Source organism: Saimiri boliviensis, chromosome 13, assembly GCF_048565385.1.
Source record: "Saimiri boliviensis isolate mSaiBol1 chromosome 13, mSaiBol1.pri, whole genome shotgun sequence".
In the NCBI taxonomy this organism is placed as follows: domain Eukaryota; kingdom Metazoa; phylum Chordata; class Mammalia; order Primates; family Cebidae; genus Saimiri; species Saimiri boliviensis.
This window is the reverse complement of record NC_133461.1, coordinates 6195058-6219829: the sequence shown is the minus strand read 5'-3', so window position 1 is coordinate 6219829 and position 24772 is coordinate 6195058.

Here is a 24772-nt window from a genome sequence, read left to right as displayed (position 1 = left end):
ATGCTATTGTTAAAACTACTTTATCTTGATATTGATAGTTTTTCTTTTTTATATTTAGTTTTAATATGTAAATCCCTAATGATTTCTACAACCATAGAATGTCAGGGTTGATGTTGAAGAATGCCAGCCCAACTGCCCAGCCTGCCATAGCATTCAATGGCACAGGCCTCTCAGCCCAAGCTGAGCACAGCACATCCACACATCTCAGATGCCTCCCCTGAACCCCAGTGCTCACACCAGGCCCAATGGACTAGCCCAGATACTGCCTGTCAACCACGCAGAGACACGCAGATTTTGATTCCCCAGCAGGAAACATTATGATAGAAATTTGATGTGTCAACTTGGCTAGGCCATGGTCTCAGATACTTGGCCAATCACCACTCTGGATACTGTTGTGAATGTATTTTTTTAAAAATAAAATGAACATTTAATTCAGTAGGATTTGATGAAGGTAATTTCAGATTACCTTCATCCAATCAGTTGAAGATCTTAAGAGAGAAAGACAGAGGTCCTCTGAGGAAGAAGGAATTCTGCCAGCAGACAGTCTTCAGACTAGAGCTGTAACCCCAACTCTCCCTAAGTCTCCTGCCTTCTAGTTGGCTGGATTTTGGATTTGCCAGCCCCCATAATCATGTAAGTCAATTTCTTAAAATAAATCTGTGTGTGTGTGTTTGTATAAACACACCCATTCTATTGGTTCTATTTCTCTGAAGAATGCCGACTCCTACAGAGACACTGGTTTCTAGCTCTGCACACCTCTACTCCATTCCTGATCTCCTTCCATCAGGGCCAACCAGCTGCACCGGGTTGGGTTCCCTGCTTGGCTGTAAAATTTGCTCTTGATGTTCAAACATTGGTTCTAAAGTCTTACTTTAAATGACAGCTTAGAAATGTTTCAATCTACTCCTGTCATTTTTATTTGAATGAATTACCACTCAGAGATTAACCCGCCTGCCAGGGTCTTGCTAGGAGAACCTGGCAGGGCAGAGATGAGAATCCCCTCCCTAGCTCTGAGGTTCTTCTTTTCTCACACCTGCCTTGCTTCCGCATTACATGTTAAGCTTTAATGCTCTTTCAAACTCTAGTTAACCACACAAAGGCACCAGGTTAATCAGATGAATGTTTTAGATTTGGGGGCAGAGATGGAGACATCAGCTTGACAACTCATGCCTTTGGAACAACTGAATCAAATCTTCTTACCCTCACTCTGTTCTCACCAGATCCTAATAGCTTGCAGATGATATTTAGGAACATGAGAAAAACTCAAGGGATCTCTCCACTGCAAACATGAAAAATCTTATTATAAAGAAACATGGGGCTGGGCACAGAGGCCAATACCTGTAATCCCAGCACTTTGGTAGGCCAAGGTGGGTGGATTGCTTGAGGCCAGGAGTTCAAGACCAGCCTTGTCAACATGGTGAAACTCCATCTCTACTAAAAATATAAAAATTAGCCAGATGTGGTGCATGCTGCATCTGGCTAATTTTTATATTTTTAGTCTCACCTACTTGGGAGGCTGAGGCAGGGGGATCACTTGAACCCAGGAAGCAAAGGTTGCAGTAAGCCAAGATCACACTGTTGCTCTCCAGCCTGGATGGCAGAGCAAGATTTCATCTCAAAAAAAAAAAAAAAAAAAAAAAACGAAAGGAAAGAAAGTAACATGGTTACTGTCTGGCTTAAGTTGGTCCCCCCAAAATCAGAACTTGATTTTTGATTTATGTAAAAGTAATTTATTAGAACATGTGCCCAGGAAGAATCAGTTGAGAATAGAGAAGGAGAAAAACTAGACCAGGAGGAAACGTAGGTCTAGCAGTGATGCGATGGCAAGAAATTCCCTTGAAGGGTGATCTTGGCTCAGTAGCAAAGAAACCCTGAAGACAGAGCCCCTCACGCCTGCGACTCATCTCCCTCGGGCCAGAGAATCTGGCATAGAGATACCTCCTTGCACATCAATCCTTGGTTGAGGCAGGTGTAATTAAATTATCCATATCTGCCAGAACTCTTCATGTGGCAGTATTCCTTCAAAGATCTGCAAGAGATGGCTGCTGAGAATTAAAGGATGGCAGCAGCGATGCACACAGAAGTAGAAGGGGCATTCTGGTGTGAGGGTGTGTAGGTGAGCCCTTGCAGATTCAGCTTCACACTCTAATGACTGGATCAGAGCAGACCTACACAGTGGCTGGGAAAGGGCACAAAGTCCCCTGGCCAAATCCAGACTACGCTGATTGGGAAAATAGCATGTATGCCATAATGGTCTGTCCATCTGAGATGAATTATCACTGTAGAGTGATAGCAAAAAGGAAAGTCAGGACGATAAGACAGTCAGGGTGCCTCCGTGCTCGTCCAGAATTGCAAACTCGCCTGAGAAGTTTACCCTCAGGGATCTCGGGGCAGAGATGGAGACATCAGCTTGACAACTCATGCCTTTGGAACAACTGAATCAAATCTTCTTACCTTCACTCTGTTCTCACCAAGCAGCCTCTAAATTCCAGTGTGGCCTCTTAAGGGGCTCTGCCTAAAGTGAGAGAATGTGTAAACCAACCAAAAAAGACTTCCAGTCATCTTCACAGGAATAGTTACCTTTGAAAGAAAGGAAATTGGCATTCTCATTGTAACCATTAATCTGTACCAGCGCGATCAATGCATGTCTGCCCCCGGAAACTTGGACCTTTGCCCAGGCTGCATCTCAACACCCCGCATTGCCTTGAGCTGCCAGCAATGTCCCATCATTGGGGCAAGTTCAGCTAACTCTTCTTTCTGCAGGAACTCTTCAAATAGTCCCAGTGTTCCTGCTGGAGTTCGAACTGTGCTGACCTTTTCTCAAGTTGGGAAACGATTAAGGGATTGATGCAGGAATTGGGGAACAAAGGTCTGCTTTAGTTTTGGCGATGCTGGATTGGAGAATATATCTCAGCTCAGATGCCAAAATGGATGTTGGCCGCTACACTGGAGGGGAACTCACCATCTCAGGCATAGAAGGCACACGGGGTGTGCCTACGGGTGTAGGGTCAGCCCTGTGGGGGATATGGAAAGGAAATGAGAACAATTTCATCATGCAGGTGGGCTCCACAGGAAAGAGAGGGGCACTGTTCTGTGGTGGGCAGGTCTACAGAAACCTATCCCCAAAGCCCAAGGAGGCCAAAGAAAGAGGCTAAAAAATTCAATGTCTCAGAAGGAAACGTTTAATAGGAACTTACAAACAGCAGCCACTTTTATGTCTCAGATGGTAGCAAAACAAGATATTGGATCCCTGCACTATTATCCCCGCTGACCCAGGGTGTACATACCACAGGAAAGGGTGTAGTGACTCAGAAGAGATGTGAGAGTCAATGGCTCCAAGGCAGGATTTATGGTAGCATCAAGGTTGTTTTGACCTATGGGCAGGATTTACAGTAACTACCTTTTCTTACACATGGAACAATAAATTGGAAACATTAAAGGAATCCCTGGAAGTGGGGCTGATAAAAAGACAATGTGGTAGATGAGCATCCAAGATGGAGCTGCTTTGTCCTCCACAGGCACAGTGCACCAGCAACTAAATCAGTCACTCGTTGTCTGATGAGGAAAAAACAGGGAGGTGATGGAGAAAGAAGGATTGGAGGTCTCCTCAGTGCTTCCCAAAGAAGCTCAAAAACTCCTTTTTGCGATCCAAGGCAACATAGGAAAGAGAGAGATAAAAATATATAGTACCCAGGACATGGTAGTTGTTAGTCTGGCAAACTTTCTGTATGTATCAATTTACAAGGAAAATACCTAATATTATTTTTGTATTCATAAGCTTTATTAAAATTTAATGATTTAGAAGATAATTTATATCTATGATGTCTCCTAGAGGCCTGATAATCTTTCATAGCAATGTCTATATTCTATAGTTCTAAAAACTATAAACATCAACTTCATAGTTCCTACAGTTTTTAGAACTTTATGGTTCTAAACATTTATGGTAATCTTTACATGTTCTAAATCATTACTAACGTAAAGCAATTCTCTGGATATAATTTAAGAGAGTGTATACGGTGGAAGGAAATCTCTGATTTATAAAAGTAAAAAGTTAGCTGAAAAATTCTAATCGCATGTGATTGGTTCTTTCTGGTTCAGAAAAGTAGACGTGTAAAGCCTCACCTGTATATTCCAATTAAGAAAATCTAGGAGTGGAGACTTTCAAGATGGCCGCCTAAGAACAGCTCAGGACTTCAGCTCCCAGTGAAAGTGCAGAGGGTGAGTGGACGCCGCATTTCCAGACGAACTCTTATTGCCCACAGACCAGGAGATACCCAGGCAGAGGGGTCGCCAGCGTCGCAGTCCCAGCCGGTGCGGCTGTTTTGGCCCCCGCGGGGCTGATTCCGCCCGCGCGGCTGCTGTGACCACTCCCTGTTGCTGCGGTTCTCCGTACAAAAGCCACTGGTCTGGGAGCCCTCTTAGCTGGCAAGCAGAGCCCTGAGACGGCAGAATAGCCCATTCATCTGAAACAGCGAGCCAGGCCAGGAGATTCCTAAGCAAAAAATCCGCCAGGAGCCGGCGCCGCGGTTCGAGCCGACTCCGTGAGTCGCAGCACGGGAGATCCCGGTGCCTTTTCAACAAGCGACCGGAACGCGGGGTCGTTCAACTTAAAAGAAAAGACTCTGAGTCAGGGAGCCAGGTGATCAGGCTCGGTTGGTCCCACCCCTCCACCCCCAACAACAACGAAAACAAAAACAGTAATTGGAAACCCTCTGGGTTGAGCCCTTCGAACCAAGCACAGCTGAACCAGGACGGTCCGGCTCCGTGGGGGAGGGGCTTCCGCCATTACTGAGACTCTCCACCGCTACGGAGGCAGGCTGCCGTTGCCGAGGCAACCCGCCATTGCCGAGGCAACCTGCCACAACAGAGAGAGTCCGCCATAACAGAGGCGGGGCCACCATTGCCCAGACAGTTCTAACTACGCCCATATAAAAAGGACTACAGGGAAGAGCTCAGGGCAGCTGGGCGGAGCCCACAGCAGCTCAGCAAAGCCCCTGCGGGCAGGCAGAGGCTAGGCGTGCTGCTAGCTGGGCGGGTCCGACCTGAAAAAAAAAAAAAAAAATCAAAAAAGGCAGTAGTGCAACGGAAACTCATAAAGCTCCAACTCCCTGGGACAGAGACAGACAACAGGTGGATAAACCCACAAAAATGGGTAGAAACCAGCGTAAAAAGGATGAAAACTCCCGAAACCAGAACACCTCTCCTCCTAAAAGTGATCACAACTCCTCACCAGCAAGGGAACCAGACCGGATGGAGAAGGAGGGTGATGAAATGACAGAATCAGACTTCAGAAGATGGGTAGTAAGAAACTACAATGAGCTAAAAGAACATGTTCTAACCCATCGCAAAGAAAATAGGAACCTTGAAAAAAGATTGGACGAACTGCTGACGAGAATGGACAGCATAGAGAGGAGAATAAGTGAATTGATGGAGCTGAAAAACGCAACACGAGAACTTCGTGAAGCATGCACAAGCTTCAACAGCCGAATTGACCAAGCAGAAGAAAGGATATCAGAGGTCGAAGACCAACTCAATGAAATAAAAAGAGAAGGCAAGAACAGAGAAAAAAGCGCAAAAAGGAATGAACAAAATCTTCAAGAAATGTGGGACTATGTGAAAAGACCTAATCTACGTCTGATAGGTGTACCTGAATGTGATGAAGAGAATGAATCCAAGCTGGAAAATACTCTTCAGGATATTATCCAGGAAAACTTCCCCAACCTAGCAAGGCAGACCAATATTCAAATCCAGGAAATACAGAGAACACCACAGAGATATTCCTCAAGAAGAGCAACCCCAAGGCACATAATCGTCAGATTCACCAGGGTTGAAATGAAAGAGAAAATGCTAAGGGCAGCCAGAGAGAAAGGTCGGGTTACCCACAAAGGGAAGCCCATTAGACTCACAGCAGATCTCTCAGCAGAAACCCTACAAGCCAGAAGAGACTGGGGGCCAATATTCAACATCCTTAAAGAAAAGAACTTTCAACCCAGAATCTCCTATCCAGCCAAACTCAGCTTCATAAGTGAAGGAAAAATAAAATCCTTTGTGAACAAGCAAGCACTCAGAGATTTCATCACCACCAAACCTGCTCTACAAGAACTCCTGAAAGAAGCTCTACACACATAAAGGAAAAACCAGTACCAGCCACTCCAAAAACACACCAAATGGTAAAAAAGCAGCAACACAATCAAGAATCTGCATCAACTAACCAACAAAACAGCCAGGTAGCATCAAAATGACAGCATCAAATTCACACATAACAATACTATCCCTAAATGTCAATGGACTAAATGCCCCAATCAAAAGACACAGACTGGCAAATTGGATAAAAAGCCAAAACCCATCAGTGTGCTGTATCCAGGAAACCCATCTTACATGCAAGGATACACAAAGGCTCAAAATAAAGGGATGGAGGAAGATCTACCAAGCAAATGGAGAGCAAAAAAAGGCAGGAGTTGCAATTCTCATCTCTGATAAAATAGACTTTAAAGCAACAAAGATCAAAAGAGACAAAGAAGGACATTACATAATGGTAAAAGGATCACTGCAACAAGAAGAGCTAACGATCCTAAATATATATGCACCCAATACAGGAGCACCCAGATTCATAAGGCAAGTTCTTAATGACTTACAAAGAGACTTAGACTCCCACACAATAATAGTGGGAGACTTTAACACCCCATTGTCAATATTAGACAGATCAACCAGACAGAAAATCAACAAGGATATCCAGGACCTGAACACAGACCTGGAACGAGCAAACCTAATAGACATTTACAGAACTCTCCACCCCAAATCCAGAGAATATACATTCTTCTCAGCACCACATCACACCTACTCTAAAATTGACCACATAATTGGCAATAAATCACTCCTCAGCAAATGCAAAAGAACAGAAATCATAACAAACAGTCTCTCAGACCACAGTGCAATCGAGTTAGAACTCAGAATGCAGAAACTAACTCAGAACCGCACAGCTTCATGGAAACTGAACAACTTGCTCTTGAATGTTGACTGGATAAACAATGAAATGAAGGCAGAAATAAAGATGTTCTTCGAAACCAATGAGAACGAAGACACAACATACCAGAATCTCTGGGACACATTTAAAGCAGTCTCTAGAGGAAAATATATAGCAATGAGTGCCCACATGAGAAGAAAGGAGAGATCTAAAATTGACACCCTATCATCAAAATTGAAAGAGCTAGAGGAGCAAGATCAAAAAAACTCAAAACCTAGCAGAAGACAGGAAATAACTAAGATCAGAGCAGAACTGAAGGAAATAGAGACACAAAAAACTCTTCAAAAAATCAATAAATCCAGGAGCTGGTTTTTTGAAAAGATCAACAAAATAGACAGACCACTAGCCAGATTAATAAAAAAGAAAAGAGAGAATAACCAAATTGATGCAATAAAAAACGATAAAGGGGATATCACCACAGATTCCACAGAAATCCAAACCATCATCAGAGATTATTACAAACAACTCTATGCACATAAACTAGTAAACCTGGAAGAAATGGATAAATTCCTGGACACCTGCAACCTCCCAAGCCTAAACCTGGAAGAAGCCGAAACCCTGAATAGACCAATAACATGGTCTGAAGTCGAGGCAGCAATAAAGAGCCTACCACCCAAAAAAAGCCCAGGTCCAGATGGGTTCACAGCTGAATTCTACCAGACATACAAGGAGGAGCTGATACCATTCCTTCTGAAACTATTCCAGACAATCCAAAAAGAGGGAATCCTTCCCAAATCATTTTACGAGACAAACATCATCCTGATACCAAAACCCGGCAGAGACTCAACAAGAAAAGAAAATTTCAGGCCAATATCCATGATGAACATAGATGCAAAAATCTTCAATAAAATACTGGCAAACCGATTGCAACAGCATATCAAAAAGCTCATCCACCATGATCAAGTAGGATTCATCCCGGGGATGCAAGGCTGGTTCAACATACGCAAGTCCATAAACGTAATTCACCGCATAAACAGAACCAAAGACAAAAACCACATGATTATCTCGATTGATGCAGAGAAGGCTTTTGACAAAATTCAACAACCCTTTATGCTAAAAATCCTCAATAAACTAGGTATTGACGGAACGTATCTCAAAACAATAAAAGCTATTTACGACAAACCAACAGCCAATATCATACTGAATGGGCAAAAACTGGAAGCATTCCCTTTGAAATCTGGCACTAGACAAGGATGCCCTCTCTCACCACTCCTATTCAATATAGTACTGGAAGTTCTAGCCAGAGCAATCAGGCAAGAAAAAGAAATAAAGGGTATCCAAATTGGAAAGGAGGAAATCAAATTGTCTCTATTTGCAGATGACATGATTGTATATCTGGAAGACCCCATCATCTCAGCCCAAAATCTCCTGAAACTGATAAACAACTTCAGCAAAGTCTCAGGATACAAAATCAACGTGCAAAAATCACAAGCATTCCTATACACCAGTAATAGACTTCAAGAGAGCCAAATCAAGAACGAACTGCCATTCACAATTGCTACAAAGAGAATAAAGTACCTAGGAATACAACTAACAAGGAACGTAAAGGACCTCTTCAAGGAGAACTACAAGCCATTGCTCAACGAAATAAGAGAGGATACAAACAGATGGAGAAACATTCCATGTTCATGGTTAGGAAGAATCAACATCGTGAAAATGGCCATACTGCCCAAAGTAATTTACAGATTCAATGCTATTCCCATCAAGCTACCAATGACCTTCTTCACAGAACTGGAAAAAAATACCTTAAACTTCATATGGAACCAAAAGAGAGCCCGCATAGCCAAGTCAATTCTAAGCAAAAAGAACAAAGCGGGAGGCATCACACTACCGGACTTCAAACTATACTACAAGGCTACAGTAATCAAAACAGCATGGTACTGGTACCAAAACAGAGATATAGACCAATGGAACAGAACAGAGGCCTCACAGGAAATACAACATACCCACAACCATCTGATCTTCGACAAACCTGACAAAAACAAGCAATGGGGAAAGGACTCCCTGTTTAATAAATGGTGTTGGGAAAACTGGCTAGCCATGTGCAGAAAGCAGAAACAGGACCCCTTCCTGACACCTTACACCAAAATTAACTCCAGATGGATTAAAGACTTAAACATCAGACCTAATACCATAAAAACCTTAGAAGAAAATCTAAGCAAAACCATTCAGGACATAGGTGTAGGCAAGGACTTCATGACCAAAACGCCAAAAGCAATGGCAACAAAAGCCAAAATAGACAAATGGGACCTAATCAAACTCCACAGCTTCTGCACGGCAAAAGAAACAGTCAGTAGAGTGAATCGGCAACCAACAGAATGGGAAAAAATTTTTGCAGTCTACCCATCTGACAAGGGGCTGATATCCAGAATTTACAAAGAACTAAAGCAGATCTACAAGAAAAAAACAAACAAGCCCATTCAAAAATGGGCAAAGGATATGAACAGATACTTTACAAAAGAAGACATACAGGAGGCCAACAAACATATGAAAAAATGCTCATCATCACTGGTCATCAGAGAAATGCAAATCAAAACCACATTGAGATACCATCTCACACCAGTTAGAATGGCGATCATTAAAAAATCGGGAAACAACAGATGCTGGAGAGGATGTGGAGAAATAGGAACACTTTTACACTGTTGGTGGGAATGTAAATTAATTCAACCATTGTGGAAGACAGTGTGGCGATTCCTCAAGGACCTAAAAATAGAAATCCCATTTGACCCAGCAATCCCATTACTGGGTATATATCCAAAGGATTATAAATCATTCTACTACAAGGACACGTGCACACGAATGTTCATTGCAGCACTGTCTACAATAGCAAAGACCTGGAACCAACCCAAATGCCCAACGATGATAGACTGGATAGGGAAAATGTGGTACATATACACCATGGAATATTATGCAGCCATCAAAAACGATGAGTTCACGTCCTTTATAGGGACATGGATGAACCTGGAAACCATCATTCTCAGCAAACTGACACAAGAGCAGAAAATCAAACACCGTATATTCTCGCTCATAGGCGGGTGTTGAACAATGAGAACACATGGACACAGGGAGGGGAGCACTACACACTGGGGTCTGTTGGCGGGAAATGGGGGAGGGGCAGGGGGTGGGGAGGTGGGAAGAGATAGCATGGGGAGAAATGACAGATACAGGTGAGGGGACGGAAGGCAGCAAAGCACACTGCCATGTGTGTACCTATGCAACAATCTTGCATGTTCATCACATGTACCCCAAAACCTAAAATGCAATAAAAAAAAAAAAAAAGAAAATCTAGGCATCAATTTAGCTCAAGTTATAAATTGTAGTCTGGAAATAAAGCTAGATGTCCTGTTCTGGGTCCAGCACTAAAGCCTGCCATAGCTCACACATCCAGTGTTGTAGAAGAAAAGATCAGCAGTAAGCAGGAGAAGCCAAAAAGAGAGAGCAGGTTAAGGGACAAGCACAGCTATTCTGCTGTGCTGTTCCTACAATAAATACAAATAAAAACAAATCGTAAAAGAGAAGAAAGAAGATGGTTTAGCCCAAGCTTGAGTTTTGGAAACATATCTTACAAGGCCCCAACTATCTCTCTTGACCTATTATATTAGAGAGGCGTTCATTAAGAGAGAGGTCTTCTTCTTGCATTCTGAGAAAAACGATAAAAAATTCCATCAGGGTAATCCTTAACATCTCTAGCTGGTGCCTGTGAAGACAGTCATTCATTCATCCACTCATTCATTTATAACATCCTATAAATTAAGCTGTATAAAGCAAAGTGTAAACTGCAGAGGAAAGCAAAATATTCATTTTCAGGGCAGAGTTAACCTGAAGAAAAAACAGTCAAATACGTGAGGACTGCCTTCGACTCCCCATCCCTGGCATGATTTTTCAGGACAGAGGTGCCTCTGCTCCACCAGCCAACAACCTCTGCTTTGCAACTTCTTCATTGTCAAAACTTGTTTTAGGAGATGATCTGATGAATTCAATCTCCTTAATGTAATGCATAGTAAGACTAGGCAGTGAGGAAAGCTACATGCATTAACACAGCCATGAGTGTCTGCCTTCTAATCAGGGAAAAACCTTCAAGCAAAAGAGAGCTCACAGTGGCTTTTCAGAAACCAGAGAGAGCAGTGAAGATTTAACATGAGAGAAATTCTAAGAAAACCTCAAAACACAGTTTACAGACGTGGACTCAACCTGTAGGATATACATAATATATATCAATAAGGCTGTTGTCCATTTAAACCATGGGGCATGGCATGGGTTCCTCTAACTGCATCCTCCCTAAAGGTCAAAAACTAACTCTGAGTCCATAAGATGCTGCTATTCTCCAATCAAGAACCTCTCTTCTAAAAAGAGCACAGCAAAATGACTGTCGCCCTAATAGCCATTGTAATTTATTCCTGGCATGAGAAGAACATCTGCAATCGATTATGTGCAGACATTTCAGTGATGTTAATGTGGTCAAAAATAACCAAAAGGCATATAAGCAGATGAAGACATGTTATTTCCATTTCAAATAGGGATTTAATTCTCAGAGAACCACTAAATGACGACAACCACCAGGGTTTATATTTATGTGGACCAATTATAGACTCATTTGTAGAAATTGGGAAATGGAAAAGATGGGCCAGTAGATGAACTGGATTGCATAATAACAGTAATTTTTGGAAAGGTTGGGGAGGAGAGGTTGCAGAGAGAAGATTTGGTAACAACCTTGAAATAACTATCACCTCTAACTTTAAAAGCCTTGAAACGCAGTGGCATAACTGTCTATTGAAATTTTTCCCTCCATGCCAATTTTGAGTAATATACCCTTTAACCTTCAGGATTGATGAGTCAACATGACTATGTGGATAAATGTTCAGAAGTTGTGAGAAATCACTTCAGCTTGTGTACAATGGCAATCCCAAGAGATCTACCTGGTGCTAAGCAGTTAATCACAGATCCTACCACAACTGGCTGGATTTATAATGGTAGTCTTCACACTCTATTTGAAGACTCCTCCTTTATTTATTATTTGGGGGAATTGGATTAGAAGGATGTCAAGAGTCACATTTTCAGCTGATTTAAGAGTTTATGGAATAAGTCACTAGGAAGGACAAGATGATTGAGGATTAATGTAATATTTTTGATAAGTTACTGCTATAAAACCTCACTGCAACCCAAATGGAATAGGAAAATGAGAAAGATTCAAAATTAAGTCCACTTTAGATTCTTTGAGACACCAGGTTTCCCAGACCCCATTCCCATCCTACAATGACAAGAATCAATGGACCTAAAAATCGCCCTTATTACTAAAGAATGCTTAACCCAACCTGTGAAATCACCTGTATTATCTATGTGAATTATTAAGTTCTTCAGGCTTAGATGAGAAAAATCATGTCCCTGTTGATATACTGACTTCCTTTCCTCTCCAGTTCAACAAATAAGAATCTCGTTGTCTTATACATGAGCATGAAGCTCATGTTTATACAGGATACAGGTCATTATTTAACAAAGATCGTCCCAAGACTCTCTCCCTCCGATCGAAAGGCACGGGCACTAATTCGTCGCCTCTGTACGTCATACAGGAATCCTCTTAATAATTGTTTACATCAAGTATTAACCACCAAATTCTCTTCTCCGTGTCCTCTACTTCTTCTCCTGCAACCCGTCTTTCCCTCAGTGATCCTGTGCCTCGTTTTCTCTGCACGTGCGCAGCCACCCCCGGGGTGTGTCCCCTGTTGGCGTTAGGCTTGCTCTCTCTCGTCCTTGATCCACTTTCCCTAACAGCATCCACTTCATTTTGTGAGTGTTCGTTTTTGCTGCTGTTTCAAATAAGCGACGAATCTGACAACTTAAAATAGTGCAAATTTCTTATCTCCTGGCTTCTGTGGGTCAGAAGTCTGGGTGGGTTTAGCTGAGTCTTTGCTTAAAGGTCTCACAATGTTGAGACTTTGAATAAGAATCAGATTCCAAGCTCAGTTGTGCTCCTGGCCAAATTCAGGAGCAGCTGTAGAACCGAGGTTCCTAGTTCCAAATTTCTTGCAGCTGTAGGACCGGAGGTTCCTAGTTCCTTGCTGGCTGTCAGCCAGGGGTCCATGTTTGCTCCTAGAGGATGTGGCTCTCTCTAGCAGTGGTAGGATGAAGCCTTCTGACACGTCAGGTCCCCCCAAATCCACTCTCTGTCATCTCTCTGATTCCAAAGTTTATGTGATTAGGTTATAACCACCTGGAGAAAGCAAGATTCTCTCCCTATTTTACAGCCTTCTTTACATCCGCAAAGTCCTTTTTGCCATGAAGCACAATGTATGCACGGGGCCTTGAGATCAGAGTGTGATCATCTTCAGAAGGTCATCCTGTCAACCTGAATCCACCCTCTGGACACAAAGACTCATGTCCTTCCAAGGTATTAAATATCTAAGGTCCCCAACGTTCTGACCTCATTACAGCATAAATTTGATATCCAATTCACATCGAAATCTCCTCAGCTCCAAAGTCCCCACATCATTGGCTAAGTGGTTTTGTCAACCTGCTTCCCTGTAGCAGAACTTTGGAATCCACCGGTTTTCTTTCATTTCATATTTTCTCTGTCCCTTTTCGTACATTCTGGCAATGTTTCCGCTGATCAAAAAACCTCTCAAGAACCTTTTAAGGTTTGCATGAAATTCACAGAGATCCCCTTCATTAGAAAGAAGTCCATGTTCATGAATCATTTTGAGATAATACCTCTATTCTTGGCTTCTCCTGAGGTAGTTGAAGAGCAACATCTTTAAGTTTCTCCAGGCCCTCTGGTTTGATTGAAGAGATCTGAGTCACCCTCTTACCTTTTCAAAGAGCTTTTTGTAAGACTGAACACTCTGGTCTTTTCATGCTCCTGAAGTTTGAGGGGAAGATCGTGTGGCCACGAAATCAGCTTTCCCCAGGATGCAGGGGTAAGTCCATGAACATCTTTGGGGGTTGTTCTGCCTCCAGAAAATGTCCCGCTATTTATTAGACTTCAGACTAATTTAATGATTTGGTTCCCCAATAGAAAACAGTAATTGCTATAGTTAAATATTTGTCCTTTCCAAAACTCATGTTGAAATTTAATTGCCATTGTAACAGGATTAAGGGGACCTTTCAAAAGTAATTAGGCCACATGGGATCCTGTGCTGCCCTTATTAAAAAGCCAAGCTCAGCTTCCTCTTGCTTCGTGCTCTTGTCTTCCACCACGGGAAGAGGCAGCAAAAAGGACCTGGCCAGATGCCAGCATCTTGATATTAGAATTCCAACCCCCAGAACTGTGAGCCAATAAAAGTCTGTTCATTATAAATGGCCCAGTCTCGGTATTCTATCACAACACCACCAAATGGACTAAGACAATAATGAAATCACATAACTTTTCAGTCATCTTGCAATCTCAAGACGGATGAAAAAGAAAATCAAAATAGAAGTAATTAAATCTTCACTTAAGGACGATTACTACAGAGTCAAGAGCCGGGTGATATAAGGCAAAACTGACACCATAACTTCATGGGAACTTACCCAAATTCCATATGCTATGCCCTCACTCACTGACTGGATCCAAATCTCCAGATGGGAAATAACATTTTAAATAATATCTTCAGAAAATTCTGATGCATGTCAAAGAAAATAACTCAAAACTATGATTAATAAAGTATAGAAATAAAAATTATTAGAGGAATTACATGTTACACTAGAAAACATTAAAACAAAAAATATACAGATTGTTAGTAATTGTAAGAAAACATTAGCAACATATTTTGTCATTAAGAAATTAATGTTGTTTGCAAATTAAAACAACAACATAATACCACTACATTCCTATTAGAATGGCTGTGTTATTTTTTAAAACTGTCAGTACGAAGTGCTGGCAGGGACGTAGAGCAAAAGAAACCCTCGTCCACTGCTGTTGGAAATTCAAAATGGTACAGTAGTGTTGGAAGACAGTTTGGCAGCTTCTTGCAAAACTAAATGTAGTCTTACCATAAAATCCAGAAATCCTGCTCCTATGTATTAACATAATTGACTTAAAACCTAGGTCCACACAAACCTGCAAGTGAAGATTTATCATAGCCTCAAACTGGAAACAACCCAAATGTCCATTAGCAAAGAATAAATAAAATGTTGTTTAACCACACAATGGAATATTACTTAGCAACAAAAAGACATTAACTACTGATATACATTACAGCATGGATGAATCTCAAAAATATAATCTTGAACAAAAGCCAGATACCAGAAAAGTACATGATTCCATTTATATGAAGTTTCAGAAAAACCAAAATGAATCAAAACTTTATGAATCAGATCATTGATGCCATAGAATGTGGGTTACAGGAGTGTTTTCCAGGGGTCTTGGGCAATTTTTTTGAACTGACAGAAATGTTCTCCATCTTTATATGGGGTGGTAGTGAAGTAAATAGACGTATTTTTCAAAATTCACCCAACAGTAGACTTAAAGTGGAAACATTTTATTTTATATAAGTGATATTTCAGTAAAGCTAAAGGAAAGACAAAAATTCCATGACAGCTAAAGTGAATGAAGAATCAAATAATTCTGATTTTCAGTCCTCTTTCAATACTCTGAAAATGTTTGGTGTGGTTGGCAATTTGACCATTATCTGGCCATTTGTCTTCAGTGTGGTGGTATCACATTGTGTCTCTTTGGAATGGTAAATAGTCTGGGAAACTTTCAATCCCAATTTAAAATCCCAGTATACCACACAGATAATCTCCATTTTTCTTTCCACAACTAAGCCTGGTCAACACCTGGAAGATCTCGAGGAACCAATATTAATAATTCCAAAGGGAATTGCTATCATGGACAGCTAATGAAATAGCTTCCTAGAAGCAATTTACACATCTTTATTTTTCTACTTGGAGCCTTCCATTCTGAAGAAACTTTCTACCTCATGTGATTCTTATGATTTCTCTGATATTGGTGGTGGCTACTATTCTCCCAGTATTAGCTTCATTTGATTTTCAAAACAATTAGAACTGAAAATAATTTACCCCAAACCCTATGTGATTTGTCCAACAACATAATCCTCCTTTATTCACCGTGTCAATAGCTCTGGATATTTGGAAGATAAATACTTGTATGAATATTTCCATACCATCTAAATTAAGTCATCATGTAAATTCAGTCTTTATGGGTCACCTAGAATGTAACAGATGGCCTCCTGGTTTTTATGCTTCCTTTTTCTGCTGGTCTCAGCCCCTGCTAACTCCCAGGCAACTGTCTCCTATCATATGAACTCATTGTTACCTAATTAGAAACACTCAATTCCAACTCTCTTTAAAAGTCATTTTTTCCAGGGTAGATGTGTGATGTGTGTGTGTGTGTGTGTGTGTGTGTGTGTGTGTTGGGAGTCTGGGGTGGGGGGGGGTGGTGTTCAACTTCCAGCTGCTATAAAGTAATAATGTAGGAACATTTTGTGACATCTAATGTAGTTTATACTGGTACTGTCCAGTACATATACAATGCAAGACACTTAGGTAATTTTAAATAATCTCGTAGCTACATCATAAAAAGGAAAGAAGTGAAATTTCAATAATACACTTATTTAAACTAATATATTCAATGTATTATCTTTCAACATGCAATCAATATAAAAATTATTAGTAAGATATTTTACACACTTTTTTTTTTTACATACTTGGAAAGGCGATGCGTATTTCATACGTAAGCCCCATCTCAGCCCACAGTTCAGACTAACCATATGTCCAGAGCTCCACAGCAGCATGTGGCTAATGACTACCTTGATGGGTGGTGTTTTCTGTGGGGGTGGATTTCATTAAATAAACTGAAATTTGGGCTTTACCAGGAGCAAACTTTGTATGGCCCAGGGCCAAATCAGGTGGAGTCTATGCAGGTCACAAAATAGGCACCTTTCCCTTTATTAAATCAAATTTCCTTACTTAAGGAGAACTGGTAAACTTTTATAAACACTCTTTTGGAGGTTGGTAAAGATCCAGAATTTTTTAAGAATCAAATTTTAGATACACCAATCTGCTTATGTTTCTAGGGCAGTGGTCTGGAAACAGAAAAAAATGCAATGTAATGCAGGTCAGGGCAAGAAGTAAGAAGACTGGAGGGAGTGGAAGTTAGAAGAGGAAAACCATGGGTAGCTACATCAGTCATGGTAACTGCTGAGAGCTTCTGCAAATTGCATGGCTTTGAGTTACATTAGCTCGAGTGTTCTCAACCTTGCAAGGGATGAAAAAATCATCTTATCAAAATCTGATATGCCCTGGAAATACTCCATCCTAAAGTGGGAGGACCATATTTCTTCACTCTGTAGGTGTGTGCTGTGCATAGCAACTTTCTTCCAAACAGTATCAAAAGGAAAGAGGGAAAAAAGTTTACAGGAAAGAAACCTGATGGACATTTACTCAGCCGGGTGATCAAGATCAACATCAACAGTTAGAAATCATTTTGATAGCATGAACCCTTGATATGATGCAATACTATGAATGGCATTTTACCACAATGGTCTTCCTCTTGAAAACCCATAACTCCAGTCAAATAATAATGAAAACAATCTGAAGAGAGGAACCATACCAGTACTCTTCAAAGCTGTCAAGGTTATCAAAAACAAGAAATATCTGAGAAAATGTCACAGCCAAGAAGACCCTAAGGAGACATGACAAGAATATGTGATTGGCATCCTAAATGAGTCCTGGAACAGATTAAAACAACAACAACAACAACAACAACAACTAAGGAAATCTGAATAAACCATGCATTGCAGTTAATAATGTATCAATAATGGTTCATTAATTATAACAAATATATCATACTAATATAAGATGTCAATCATAGGGGAAAATCTATTGGGGTAGTGTTGTATATGGAATTTTCTACTATCTGCTCAATTATTCTGTAAGTCTAAAACTATTCTTAAAAATAAAGTCTACTAATAAAATATCTTTTTATAAAGGTATGATATGCATGATGCACATCTTATCAAAAGTGAAAATAGTTTTTCTAACACCTTAACTTTCCACAGCTCCCACAATACCTGGTCAAATTCCAGGGTTACCTCAAGACTTTGATGAACTGTCACTCTCGATCTCTGCACAGAGACATTTCGGACGGATGGATTCTGAAATTTTTCTGCTGATCAGAGGCCAGCTTCCTACTGCTTTTTGGACCTCTGCTATGAGCTCTAGTATTCACTGCTGAAAAAGCTACAAAAAGGTCAGTTCCAGGAGCCCCAGCTTGTGCAGAAGACACCTGACATAAGCAGTGGATGACAGGTGTCTGCTCCCAAGACAGCCTAGGCTGGAAAGCATGGAGGGAACAGCAGACACACCTGGCTCCACAACTGGCATGCAGATGAAGCTCAGCTGTAACTGGAACTTTCTGGAGATTCTACAACTTTAAAGTGAACACTCCTTTTCCCATTACTTTTTCTACTCATTTATCAGGCTCTACTATGTGATTTACTAAGACCATTCTAGAACGAGCTCTTTTGCTTAAATACTTTTGGTAAGTGCCTATAGCAGTGTCTATAATATTGGCAAGTGTCTAATTATACATGCTATGAGAAGACCTTGCTCACACAAACTGTGAAAACATGAGCTCTCCCTTTAGCCAGGTAAGCTGGGTGCTCACATGTGAACCTGAGTTCCCTGATGAGATGAAGGTGCCCAGTGATCCAGCTTCCATGATGCTTGGGAGCTTTACTGACCCACCTTCTCATCTCAGTTACTTTTAAGTCTCCTGTTTCAGTAATAAACTAATTTCACCTTCATTTGTCCTATGCCATTTTCAGTTGACAGCAATGACTGCCAATTCTTTTCAGCTCTTTCCTGGCTCAAAGCTGATCAGTCCATCATCTAAGATAATACATTCTAAAATTATACATGCACTTTTCACATCCAATAAAGTTCAACTCATTACATAATTAGACTCCTTTCTAGACTTTCTAATTAATTAGATGGGAGGATAGTGATGAAGAAGGAGGAAGGCAGTAGGAAGGAAGATCCTCACCTCACCCACCATGGTGGGGGCTTGCCAGCTACAGGTGCAGACTCAAGAATCTGAGAAGTCACTTAAAATAACTTGTGTCAAGGTCTTGGATCCTGGACAATGTAGAAAAAATGAAAACAGCCACTTTGCCAATTACTCTTCTGTATCTCTACCTGAAATGCTGATGACATAAGAGCTGAAATGGAAGAGCTATAGTAATTATCTAATTAAACAAGGAAAATGTACCCATCATGAGCACCATTATTGTGCTGTGATGGGACAGGGGCTCACTCTTAGACCCTTGCCAGCCATTTCTCCTTCCGACACACACTATTCAGGACAAGCACTAGATAAAACGAAGAGCTGCCATTGTTCCTTTAAGAAATTCAACAAAATTGGGCTGAGCGCTGTGGCTCACGTCTGTAATCCCAGCACTTTGGGAGGCCGAGATGGGCGAATCTCGAGTTCAGGAGTTCAAGACCAGCCTGGCCAACATGGTGAAATCCATCTCTACTAAAAAATATAAAAAAATTAGTTGGACGTGGTGGCAGGCACCTGTAATCCCAGTTGCTTGGGAGACTGAGGCAGGAGAATTGTTTGAACCAGGGAGGCGGAGCTTTCAGTGAGCTGGGATGGCACCACCGTACTCCAGCCCAGGCAACAGTGTGAAACACCATCTCAAAAAAAAAAAGGGCAACAAAATCTAGGAGCCCTTTACCCTCAATTCCCATCCACAACTGTGCTAAGCATCTAATACTCACACCTAAGTTATCAACACCCTTCTCCCAATCATCACAGCTGAACCAATAAAATTCCATTGGGGATCCTTGAACCTATACTCTGATTGTCATTTTAGTGAAGGTTTACTTTTGGGGCACTGAAGAGATGACATTCTGAGGCCAATCTTATTTTCTTGAAATAGAGCCAGCCGGCTCACATTACAGCATGTCCTCCTGAGCACTATTAAGCAAACACAGCACAATCCTTCCACACGTGTTACTCTGCAAAGTGTTAAAAGTTACCTCATCATTTCCTTTGGCAGAGTGATATAGCTCACAACCTTGTCCCTTGGCATTGCCTTTGATTCCAAGAAGAAATTAGATGTGCAGGAAAAATTAAATGGCCATATTGCAGATTGAAAGAAATCCCAAAGAAACTCACAAGAGAAGATGATGTAAGAACTATTCAAAGACTTATGTCGAGCTAGTCTGTCCAACATCAGCAGGATTTGGAGGTTCTAATCTCAATAAACACGTTACTAGAGATGTGAAAGGAAAGTAATTCAGTTCTTGGATTGGTCAAAAATTGGAAGATGTATGGTTATGCCTTGCTTGTTTATTAACTACATAGCTGTTTTAATTCCCTTTCTAGCTTTGATGGTGAATGCCTGAAGAGAAGCAAATGAACATCTGGAGAGGAAAGGAATAACAGCTAACATTTAATGAATTACTACTATGTAAACTTTTGTTAACTCATTTAATTCTCATGACAACCATGCTACTATTATCCCCATTTTACAGACCAGGAAACTGAGACATAGAGAGGTCAGCAAGCTGCTCAAAAGCACCCACCAGAATATGCAGAGCTGGGATTTGAACCCAGGTAATCTGACAATATATGAAATGATTTCATGCTATTATTATTCACCTCCACCTCGAATTCAGCCATGGACAGAAGGTCTGAAAACAGAGGAAGAGTCACAGTTTAGAAAGCAGCTGGAAGCTGCCTAGGCAGCTGCAAAAGCAGAGGTAGCAGCTGGATGGAGTGAGCTGGTGCCACCCAGAAGTCAGCGAACCTAGTCTTTCAAGATAGTCTTCCTGGTTAAGGGAAGTGCAGGACATGAGGGTCCCTTATACCCAAATGTGGTAACATGCTTTACCTTCCATTTTCCTCTCCGTGCAAAGCAGCAAAAACTTAAACGATTGAAAGAGGTGATAAGTATTTTGTTTTTAAACTATTCACACCAACACATACTGCTAATATCTTTCTTTCTCTAATCCTCTCCCCCTTTCTATCTCTCTCCCTTCTCCCCCACCCCCTCTCTGTCCCTTTGATATGGTTTGGCTGTGTCCCCACCCAAATCTCATCTTGCATTGTAGTTCCCATAATCCCCACTTGTTGTGGGAGAGACCCGGTGGGAGTTAATTGAATCATGGGGGGTGGGTTTTCCTTTGCTGTTCTCATGATAATGAATAAGTTTCATGAGATTTCATGGTTTTTTAAAAGGCAGTCACCCTGCACTTCTCCTTGCTGTCACCATGTGAAGAAGGACATTTTTGCTTCCCCTTCTGCCATGATTGTAAGTTTCCTCAGGCCTCCCCAGCCATGCTGAACTGTGAGTCAGTTAAATCTCTTTTCTTTATAAATTATCCAGTCTCGGATATGTCTTTATTAGCAGTGTGAGAACAGACTAATACACCCTCTCTGTGTCATTTGCTTGTATAAAACAGTATTGAAAGTCACATCAGTATTCAACATTACCTTTTAACAATTCAAACTCCACTCTGTTATTCAACCAATTTTCTTCATAACTAACTCTGGAAAATTGAGACAATAAAAGCATTTTTGTTTATGTTTTAATTTTCAATGATGTGTTTTATAATGCATTGTTTGCTTAATACTTAAAAAGCTACTATGCTTTGGATGAGACTGGAGAAGATTTGATCACACAAAACATAGGATTACTAAATTATTTATTTCCACACTAAGTACATTGCCAGCATTTTAGATCATTTCATTGCTTCCCACCAAATTTCCTCTGAAACTCAAGGTTTCTATCTTCCACAAATAGTAACAGTAAGCTTAAATCAATCAATCAATATCTATCCCTCACACAAATTTATAAGTTACTCTTCACCTCTGTAGAACTAATGTGATTATTTTTGTTGGTTGAACAAATAAAGGTGAAATATTCTCACTATTCCTACAAATATTGTTAATATACATAATATCAGAATTAGCTTTCCCCCGAGAATTCCACTCCTTAGAGCAGGCATCCCCAAAGTTTTTACACAGGGGGCCAGTTCACTGTCCCTCAGACCGTTGGAGGGCCACCGCATACTGTGCTCCTCTCACTGACCACCAATGAAAGAGGTGCCCCTTCCTGAAGTGCGACAAGGGGGCCGGATAAATGGCCTCAGGGGGCTGCATGCAGCCCGCGGGCCATAGTTTGGGGACGCCTGCCTTAGAGGAAGGCAGGAGAAAGGGGTGAGAGGAGACCAGAGTGTGTTTCTTTTCCTGAGAATCACATATACCTTATCCCTTCAATCAAGCACAAAGCATAGTGTGAGGGCTGTCCCTCATCAGAGTCCCAGACTGAACACTCACCATGGACATGAGCACCGAAGATAGGTTCTGAGCACAGGGAACCTCCACACAGTCTGCACAAGTAAACCAAGATCCATAATCAGAGGATGTGATCAGGTCTCTGCTATTACTCATTTGTTAGGGGAACAACACTATCCAGTGATTATTGATTACCTTCTCAACTTCAGCATTATTTAAACTATTGCTTTAGATATATTACACCTTCAAATTCTAATGTAATTCTCAAGTAGATATAACTTAATTAGCAAAGATTATAATTCAATTCTAGGATTTAAATTTAAAAATAGGAAAAGTAGATTATTATTTAGTAACTAATTATAATGAGGTGTAAGTCTATATTAAACTCTTCCATAATAGGAATTGGGCATTAGTTAATAGATGCTTTATTTAGTATTTATAACAGAAAACACATTAAGTTATTTTTATTTTTGCATATTTTGAATTTTTTGATTTGTAACCTATCTTTTTTAGCCTATAAAGTTATCAGCTCACCTAAGTTTCATCTACAGAGAATATACAAATTATGAAAGAATATTAAATATTAAGATCTTAATGCTTCCGAAATTATACCTTTTTATATCCTAAGTATTTAAAATAGGAAGACTTCTTTTTCATTTTGACTTGATATTGAAAAACATCTATCTACCATTTGTATCTTAATCTCAAAAGATAAAATTTGGTCCCCATCATTAAGACTGAACTTTCTACTAAAATCTGAATCAGTGCTCCGGATTAAATCCACCTGGTTCATTGTGAGCCACAGGAACAAGGTGGCAGCAGGTTGTAGCTGCAGAAGCCAGGGCCAACAAAGTAAAATGAGGCAGGGGATGAAAGAGAAGAGAAATATCAGAAATATCTGCATGGAAATACTGGCCAAAAACTGATAAAAATACAGAGTCCTGAGCCCAGAACCCATTGAGTCACGTGAAGTAGAAGTGAGGAAGAAAAAATCAGCTAATTCAATAATAAACATTAACTTGGCAATACTATGTGCGTTATAGGTACTGGGGATTCAGCAACGGCTGCAACATTTTCTCAGGTAGAACCAGATCAGATTGCTAGGAGTGGAGAACATCTGAGCAAGTGACAGCCCACAGCTAAATAGGATTCAGGTTATCAGTGATCCAAAGGTTAAAGCATCCTAAGCAACCAAACTCAAACCCAAAAGTGAATGCACAAGTTATATCAACAGTACATGAGACCTGGTTTAAGTTGAAAATCCCCTTAACTAGGGATCCCATACCATGACGAAGAGGTGCATTGGGAGTTGAGAAGGCTATGTATCTCAGGTCCATGGATTTCCCAGGGTTTCAGTGATGCAGACTGGGTGATGCATCCTGAGACAGTGTTCTAGCTTCTAGCTGACCTCACAGCAAGGCTATTTTGCACGGGCAGGAAAAACCTGATAGCAGCTCTCACAGAGTCAGGGTAAAATACACAAACTATAGAAACAATAAATGTACCCTTTAGGAGAAGGAAAAGGTATTCCTTTTTTCCTGAAAGTTCAAAACTTATCCATTCAAGTGATTCACAATGCTAAGGGCTTCTTCTGGGGACAGCTGTCTCGGAAAGCAGGCCAACAAACAAACCGGCATTGTGACTGACGGAAGTGCTATGATTTACTAAAGGCAAATGTTCATTTACCCTGGAAACAAGGGTTCAAAGAAGCCTCCTGAAAAAGGTGATCCTTAGAATTTAGAAAAGCAACTACACACTCTCCTACATCGCAATATATTAATACTCTCTGGATATTTCTCCCTCCCTGCCTCTTAGGTCTAGAATGTTCTACCAAGATATGCACTATACAGAACAGAGGGCAAGGTTTCTTTACAATGAAGAACATAGGGAGCACCCAAACACACCGAAAGCAGGGCACCCATGCACCAAAGCCTTGGAAACTCATGAAATACTTAACATTTTCATAAAGATAAACCCCTGGCTCCACCCAGCATGAAAAGACAGTATGACGGTTTACCCTAAAGCCACAGCAGGAGAAATATGGACTTTGAAGGCCACACTCACCGCTGATTTGGAAAATAACCACATAAGTGACTTTGCCCCACAAATATCTCAGTGATGTTTCCATAATTCTTTAATTTTTCCGTAAGTTGTTGAGGTACAGGTGGTGTTTGGTTATGTAAGTTTTTTGTTGGTGATTTGTGAGAACCTGGTGTACCCATCACCCGAGCAGTGTACACTGCACCATATTTGTCTTTTATCCCTTGTCCCCACTTTTAGTCTTTCCCCAAGTCCTCAATGTCCATTGCATCATTGTTATATCTTTGCATCCTCAAAGCTCAGCTCCCACGTTTCAGTTTTCCATTCCTAAATTACTTCACTTCGAACAATAGTCTCTAATCTCATCCAGGTCATTGCAAATGCTGTTAGTCCATTCCTTTTATGGCTGAGTAGTACTCCATTACACACACACACACACACACACACACACACACACACACACA